This window comes from Ornithodoros turicata, chromosome 5 (assembly GCF_037126465.1).
Source record: "Ornithodoros turicata isolate Travis chromosome 5, ASM3712646v1, whole genome shotgun sequence".
NCBI classification, from domain to species: domain Eukaryota; kingdom Metazoa; phylum Arthropoda; class Arachnida; order Ixodida; family Argasidae; genus Ornithodoros; species Ornithodoros turicata.
The window spans coordinates 48,263,706-48,272,967 of NC_088205.1; positions in this window are offsets into that span (position 1 = coordinate 48,263,706).

The window sequence follows — 9,262 nt, forward strand, 5'->3', positions numbered from 1 at the left end:
TCTTGATGATAATGGAGGGTATATAGGCTTCAATAAGTGCATTAATCTTGGATTTGTATAAATACCAGTTTTCCTCGACTGTCCGTACATCAAAATTAGCGAGAAAGTTAGCCAAGTAATTGGATAATTCAGAATTTATTTGGTCGTAGTTACCCTTATCGTATAATCTTATGCGTTTGCACACGAGGAACGACGGGGCACGCTGGGGACAGATATTGTAAAGTGTAGTACTTTGTGATCACTCAAGGCGCATGGGGAAAATACAGAACCTACTATATCTGAGTCGTTAGTGAGGATTAGGTCTAGGATGTTTGACGAGGTGGGAGTTACACGGGTGGGTTCATGAACCACCTGATGAAGGTCAAACACATGACACAAATCAATGAAAGAACGTTTTTCACTGCCAGAGGCTGAGGTGGATCTCCAATTAATTGAGGGGTAGTTGAAATCACCAAGAGGAATAACCTTTGAATTTGGGAATTTGTGAAATATATGATGTAGTGATTTGTGTAATTCTGAGATGAATGCATTGCTTGAGGGAGGTCGATAGCATGCACCAACTACTAACCTACACGTGACGCAGTCAATCAATACCCACGTTACTTCGATAGGAAATGTACAATGAACAGCATATGATTTAAAACAGTTTTTAACGACGAGTCAAACACCACCTCCTCGTCTATTTACGCGATCACAGCGATAGAAGGTAAAGCCAGTACACTCTGGTAACAGCTCACTGTCTCTTATATCTGGCGATAACCAAGTTTCAGTAAGTGCAACAGGGTCACATTTACAGGATTGCAACAAACTACACAAGTCCTTACGCTTTGGAATCAAACTGCGGACATTACAAAACAACAACAACAGATAAAGCATGTGCGGTAGTACAGTGGTGGCAAACAGAACAGATCAGCTATAGTGTACGTTCAACAACCTGTTTTAAACATTAGGAAGGGAGTTGCCTCAGGACAGAAGCCGCCGATATTTCGAAGAGAGTTTTAAACATTGTTTTTCAAGCAACCTGTTTTAAAGCATTAAAAGTGAAGATTTAGTACACATGCACGACACAACTGCTCTGCACCTCCGTTCTCATCAAACAAGTAGCTCAAGGTAAAAGTCGGAAGCACAATCGTGCCGTAACGGTTACGGCAAAATCGGAAGTAGTTGGCGCCTTCAGTAACCTAACTACTGTAGTTAACTACTTAAAATAGTAGTTTAACTAGTAGTTGCCACTACATTTCTGCAAGTAGTTGATAACTACTTTTTAACTACAATCAGGTAGTTTAACTAGTAGTTTAACTACATGTAGTTAACTACTGGCCATCACTGCGGGGCACACAACGTATATGGATGAACGCTGACCAGTGCATCCCTGCTTCACCATTGCAGCTGCCCTGTGGTCACGCTTCTTTATCTTTCCACACCTTTGGATTGCTGTTCTTCCCCAACTTCCGTTTCTTCCGCAGAATATAACACCAACGACAGAAGATGATTTACTCACCCATTTATGACATCGCCTGGACGTAACCTGGGAGGAAATACAATGTAAAAAAATCCAAAAACCGAAATAGCTTGCCTGAAAAACATGCCTACTTGCTTGTGTAATCCAGGTATAAAGTGCAATTGAGGCTTCTCTAATTCACGCATCAACGTTCGTGCATGAAGCTCAACGTTCAATGTCTCCGTCCCTCATGCGTTGTGTTCAGCCTGCCGGTGATCAGGACCACTGGGAATAAGAGCGAAGACGAACGAAAATGCGTCATGCGGACGAACAATTACTTCATAGATATAATACGCACCTTAAATGACTCCAATCTTGAAAGCGTCGAACGAGTTTCTTCAAAGACCGAGCAGACTCGTCCTCGCTCTCCGACGTTTGAAAGGGACATTCGCATCGACCACAGATCGATTCCGAAACCACAGTGAAATGAGATTCCCCGTCCTTCACTGACCATGACTCCGAAAGTCCCATCCCGATCGACGGAATACTTTTTGCATAATTCGTGTGTAAGCGGCGCTACAGCAGACGACGGATGCGGGCGTCAAGCGGAACCAGGGGAATGAACGTGTAGTATATTTCTATTGTCGGGAAAAACTCACGTGACCTCTGACGTCGGGCCAATCGTTGGGCCTCGGTAGAGAAGTTTTTTGCTTTCTTTTATTTTGTCTCCCTGGGTGACGGGTGACGTAAAGCGACGCTACCGAGGCGTTCTTTTTCCCTTTCCCCTCTGTTCTCTCCCCCGCTTTGGCGGTTCTGCATTTTCGTTCGCATCCAGTGAAATAAATAAAACGCGGAAACGTTGGCTCCTTCTGTTGCACAAGGTGCTTTATTTTTCGGGATTGGTATTTCCAAATCATACATATGCAGACTTCTGCATCTGCGCGAAACACAAACTTCACATGAACATTGTTTCTGAAGTTCGAGTAATATATGCCGAAGCAACTTCGCCTTCACTGTTAGCTGATATGTCTCACGTGGAAGATTTCACAGTAGATCAGTAAATTCACTGCACAGGCACACACATTCACAAATCCAGCATGACAGAAAACATGTCCATATTCCTTTGCTGCTTGTGTAGTGTCACATGTCAAGGCTGACCCGTCACAAAGGAACCTGTGCTGCTGCTAAACCAAAAGATGATGTTCCAACCACTCAGAGTGGCATATCCATTCTATTGCGTCCATGCAGATGCTTTTCTGAAGCAGATATGAGTTGAGCAGTACCTAGTTGATACCTGAGTAAGAAAGGCCAGAACAGGGATTAGAAAACGTGAAAACTAAAAATTCTACCGGCCGAAATGTTGCGTATATGCCACAGGTGCGGTGCTATGCTATGTTACTCTAAGCGGCAGAATGGAATAGGAACTGACTTACCTGCCATCGAGTGGAAAAACACAGATGCTTCTTGAATCGTTGTCGCGCCAAGCAAGCGAAGCAGTCCTGCCTTCCACTTATCTATCACTGAATTTACTTGCAGAAGTATCCAAGAGGATTCGACTTTTGCAGAGCCGGTATCGACGGGCACTAAAGACCATCCAAAGCGGCACCGGCAAAGATGCTTTGCGTGCGTCCCTGCTGCACCATATATTTCGAAACTTTACGGCGACCTGCTCCGGCCGATCCGGCACCCCAGACACGGCGGTGCCGGCTTTCCCGCGCCACGAAAAGGTTATAATTTCAAACCGACCAATGAGCGCTCGCATACCAGAGGAGCGGCCGCAGGAGCCAATGGGATGCTCTCGGTAGAGAACTCGTGCTTCGACGTAAAAATTTTGACGTTTCATGACGTTTGATGACGCGAAAGGCTCGCAGCGCCTCACTTTAGTCCGCAAAGGAACTCGCGAGTTTCATCCCCTTGGCGGAACTCCCTGCTGAGAATCTTTAGCAACGTCACATGGAATCTGACCAATAAGAACGCGGCGAGCCAGAGGAGTCCCCGCGGCTTGCAGCTTGCATGAGCAAGGTCAGGGAGACGAAGGCACATACGGAGATGGCGGACTCGGAACGCGGAAGTGGCGAATCATGCTGTTCAAATGCCTTTAGTAATAGATCCCGTGACGAATATACATGTTTAATGACGGCCCATATGCGACGGATCCGCTTCTTCTGCAAGTCACTGGTGATGTACGTGCCGCAGCTGCGTTAGCGCAACAGAACGAGCCTCAGGACCACTGCTTTAGGTACGGTGTTTGTGCGGCGTCTGTGCTCCCCAGGAACCGGATGAGTACCTATATGCTGCAGTGCTAGTGAAGTGGCAGAGTTGTGCAATGACGGCGAAGTACAGTGTAAGCACGCATTACACTTTGTTCCCAGCTCTCTGTCTTCGGCCAGAACTTCTGTTGGTGTATCCACCGCAGTATTGCAGCAACGATCAGTCTTCGCCTACGGTAACCACGATATGAGCAATCTTTATTTTCGTAGTTGTCGTCGTTGTTTGCACATACGAAGAATACCCCATGAAAGTTACGAAGGCTCTAACCAACTGTGCAACTCAAGGGCCGGGTTAGAATTAGAATGATTGTCAGGAAATTAACTGTGCTACGTGTTTAGGAACGTGTCCTTTCTTTTTACAGCTACGTCAGGTTCACTGCTTATTGTGTTTACAAGCGGAGTTTGGAGATTCCTTGGACCGAGAAACAGACGACAGATACCTGGGTGTGTCGTCCGCATGATTCGCCAACGTTTTTCCGTCCCGGTCCTATCAGGACTATCATCTTTAGTGTGCCTCATTTCCTGTTCACACCTACACCATAATAGAATAGTTTCCAGTTGAGAAGTGTGAAACAGAATCTGTGTTACCACAGTAATCCCGAGAAGTGCAAAGAAATAGGCAGGAGCAGTAAACTACCTGGCCATAAGTGACAGTTATATATACTTTTAATGGTAGTGTAATGCTTCTTATCGTTGGCATAGCATGTGAGGGATATAACACGTCAAATAATTTCAGGTAACGTTTCGTAACTCACTAATGGTACAGTTACACCTCATTATCATAGAAAGTGATACATCTGTCTGGGAATGTCCACAATTTGTCATTCCCACGGAAGATTGTTGATTGTTGAAGATTCCCACGGAAGGGAATGCACCTCCCTTTTACGGTAAGAGGCCTCTTACTATCTACGGCATATCCTATCAAACCTCACAGGACAGCAAATTTGGCCTATACTTATGTGACTGTGCCTCGTAGAACATGCAGCTTTTCTGTTGAATTGACACTACATCTCTGGTAGCCCCTTTAATGTCTGGAGGTAGGTGCATTATTTTGCATTTAACCAGCAGTAATGTATACCATTGCAAAAAAGGAAACAAGGGCTTAATCTCAACGCTGCATCAGCATCATTCATCATCTCGCAATAACGTTGTTGTTGTCAGCCTCTGCACAAAGATTTGGGTGGAGCCGAAAAGGACCTTTTTTTCTTCTTTGTTTTTCATTTCCTTCTTTCAAGTTATTTTGTCTTGGCATGTAGCTGTGAGATGTTAGTAGAAGCCATGAAGTCATTCTCTTTACTTCTTGAACTTGGATGAAGAAAGCACTGTTCTGGAAGATCCTAATTTGTCAGAGGCGTCGTAAAGGCATTAGTGTAAAAAGCAGGTCTCTCAGCAAAATCGTCGTGCACACACGTACAGTGTTTGATGCCGTTTCATGGATGCATGGGACTTGGATCAGCAGCACCTGGTCCTTCTATAACACAGAACGTCACCTCAAGTTGGCTACGATAACCGCAAAAACCGACGCCCTACAGCACACAAACAGTTCACAAACAGCAAGATAAAAGGAAACTGGGAAGTGGTTTATGGCGCTTATGTTACGGACAGAGGTACTGCTTGTATATAGTGCCTGTTTCTAACACCAGCACACAAACAGCGTCAGTTCTTCCTTTTAGTGATCGGGGTTCATAGTTTGCGAATTGTTCTGTGCCCAAAAATTGTAAACACATTATATGTATTTAAGTAATATACGTACCACTTGCGCTTGACCCTGTCGAGCTGCCTGCAGCTGTAATACCCATGAAAACCAATCATGTCTACCACATTCCACAAAAGTCACAGGTTCAGTAACAGGGAAAGTTTCATGATAACGCGTCCGACAACAAGAAAAGCCAATCACGTTCATATGAATGGCATCATGTTCTTTTACTTGTTTATTGTATTTTATTTATCTAGTTATTAATCAGAGGTTAGAGGACCCCTCACGTTGTACCGATTTCGTCTTTTGCTGCTAAGTTACTCACGCGCAAGAGTGACAGATCCGATTGGGAATAGACATTGTGACTTACTGTCGAAGTTGCTGGCTCGCTTTGTTCGTGGAACACTGTCGGAACGGAGTCAAGTTTCCTTTTTTGTGTCAATCCAAGTTGCACTTCCATGATGTTCTCATCCAGGTACACATTATCGGTGACTTGCGAGGAGCATACACGGACAGCATGAACGCTCCTTGCTTCATCTGAATACCCGCTAGTGATGTAGCTGCTGCCCACTTTCGCTTCGTCTGGGGTCTGGCTGTAGCTGTACCCTAGGCGTGCGAAATCAAACATCGAGGTTTTCGTAGGAAGTTTTCCTGGAGTCAGGAACGCTGCGTCGGTTTCCAAACGACATCTCACGCGAAGGATGCAAGCGTAGAGATTCCCCCGATTCACAAAGAGTATCCGCGTCACTAGAAAGTGTCACATGTGAATACGGGCGACGTGCAGGAAAAAACAAAGCAGCCCCAGAATTGGCGGCAGACGACGGCGTCCTTCACAGCGGATTAGCCAGATTCCACCTTGCGTCACGCGATGTCGTTGGCGCTGGCGCTTTCGAGGATCAAAACGAAACCGGATCTTTTAAATTCGATTCCTCATCACCCCGGCAGTTTTGGAAGAAGAAAATTTGGCAAATAGCTCGTGGTAGTGTACCGAACACATTGGTATTGGATTCGTAAGCACGGTTCCGGATGCGACAGTCCCTTGAAAGCAAACTGATTTGCCAGCGGTTGCAAGAAACGCATTCTTCCCAAACGTGCGGTCCCTCACGGTCACGGGTTCTAGTTATTGCACTTCTTTGATAGAATGATTGTGCTGATCCATTACGGCACTGCTGCATAAGGGAATTTATTGACTGGTATTCGTAATCACGCGAAATATTTTTGCAGCGCATGGAGATCGTGAGAGGGCGTTCGTACTCATGCGCCGGAAACACGCGGTACACATGAGGTACAGCTCTACTAGACCGCGCTTAAAAGGCACCTAGCCGGTACGGATGGGTCTCGGAGCCCTTGTACCGCTTGAATTTCGCAGTGGTCGCGAACTGTACCTGCTGGTCGAGGACTGTGCCTCATCTGTACCTCTTGGCCCAGATGCGGGTCCTCTTTCATGCGGTACATATCGGGTGCCGGATTTAGAGTGTACCCGTGTATCATCCACCACTGCCACCATTCTTGACTTGCTACTTGTTAATGACCCTTCGATCGTTGGGCCTCTTTCCTGCCACTTGTATCTGAGTGACCACTTAGCTATTCATGTACCACTTCGTCTGTACCGTCCGGTCAGGGAGAAAGTTCGTAAGACGATAAGACTCTATGACAGAGCCGAGTTCGACAGAATAAATTATGAATTATTTAATTATTATCCATTCTTTTTGGCCGGTGGTTGTGAGCGTTGGGTCGAGGAGAACTTGCTGCTTTTTCGGAACAAGCCAAACGAGCTGACTAACAGATACTTTCCATCTGTTGTTGTTGGTCCATCTCCCACAGCTCCATGGTATTCCAACCGTCTCAAGAAACTTCACAATAAAAAAAAGCGCCTCTACCGGCAAGCTAGATGTTCTGGTACTGATTCTGCGTACGCAAATTATCGTTTTTGTTCACACGAATACCTTAGGACCAGTGGCGTAGCCACGGGGGGGGCTAGGGGGGGCTCGAGGCCCCCCTACCTGCCACGGAACGACCCACGGAAAGCGTGCAAATCCGAGGAGAAAATAATATACGGGGGGGGGGGGGGTGACAGTGTGACGATCGCGAAAGTTCTTACAGTTCATGGCGTCTAAGCAGCACTCTTGAATGGTTTTCAGAGTATAAGCTTTTCAAAATCCTTCCAATCTCGTGACACCCCTCATTGGAAATCACAGCCTATACATGTAATCATATTGTGCACGTCCAAATAAATTATTTTTGTTCTGTTTTTTTTAGCCCCATTTTGCGGCGTGCACGAGTACGTGTATGTTGTCGCGCCCAGGATCAGCGAGGAGGGGGAGGGATCGAGTTTTCGTATCGAGCCCCCCTACCTTGGAGGACTGGCTACGCCACTGCTTAGGACCATTCGCCAGGCAAAACGTGACTTCTATTCCACGCAACTGACCTGTATGCTGACTAGTAATCCTCGTAAATTTTGGAAAACCATGAATCCATCTTCACGAGAAGCTGTTTGCCTAACTTATCCTCATGGCTCCAAAATGTCTGACGCCAATTGTGCAACTGCTTTGAGCGAAGCTTTTGTCAGTGTTTTCTTACACGATCCGCGTCAAAGTTTCCCCCGGACTCCCACATCCACCGGATATTTAAATCCCATGCCCAAAATCGAGGTATCTCGCACCGGGGTACTTAAGCTTATTGATTGCTTGAAATTATCTCATTCCTGTGGACCAGATTCCATTAACTCCAAGGTACTCAAAAATACCAAAGAATCTTCGTCACTTTTTTTGTCGTTCATTTTTACGCAATGTCTCGATTATAGCTACGTGCCTCACGACTGGCGACAGGGCAAGGTCGTTCCAATTTTTAAGAGCGGTGATAAGTCATCCCCTCTAAATTATCGCCCGATCTCTGTGACTAGTATTCCCTGCAAAATCCTTGAACACATTATCGACTCGGCTATCTCATCTCATCTCGAACAGAACAATTTCTTTTTTGCTGAACAGCACGGTTTTCGCCAGGGTTTCTCTTGCGAAACCCAACTGTCGCTATTTACTTTTGATGTTAGCTCTAACATGGGCAGAGGTATCCAAACCGACGCCATTTTCCTTGACTTTAAAAAGGCTTTCGATTCTGTTTCACATCCTGGCCTTATTCACAAGCTTTCTTTACTAAACATTGATCCCCACGTGTATAACTGGATTGCCCAAGCAGCAAAATGTACTGAAAGTCGAGTGCAATAGGGGTGGACGGGTAGGTGGAAGGCCTTGAACAGACTCCTGAAACTAAAGAACATTGATAAGACACATACCGCCCACCCCTATTGCACTCGACTTTCAGCACATTGTGCTGCTGGGTGTGTGTTACCTCTGGGTCATTCCACGGAAAATCAGCCAAGCATGGAACCTCGACATCACCGATCTCACCGTAAGAAAAAAAAATGTGTTACCACATTGCAAATGATGAAAAAAGACCATAAAAGAAACTTCCATATTATAACCGTTTTCGAGGGAGAGGAGGAGAAAGAAATGCGGTGTATTGGCGCCTGGTCGTTTCGGCCTACTTTGAGCGCTTCCCAAGCGGCAGCGGTGGCCCGCACGGCAGTTATTTTTTTTTCTGCTTATCCTCTTGCAGGCGGACAATAGATTGACAGCTTCTTACTGGTTTGGCGCAAAGAACCACTATTTCAAAAAATGCCAAACTTGGGTGAGAGCGTTAAACTGGCTGCATTTTAAAGCCTTCTGCCGCGCAGCACATTTGTCGCACAGACATGTAACATACACCTTTGTGTTCGTCGTTAAAAGCTCTTTCTGTTGGTACCAAAATCATCATCATTTCATCAGCGCATCGCATCCATATTGCCCTGAACAGAGA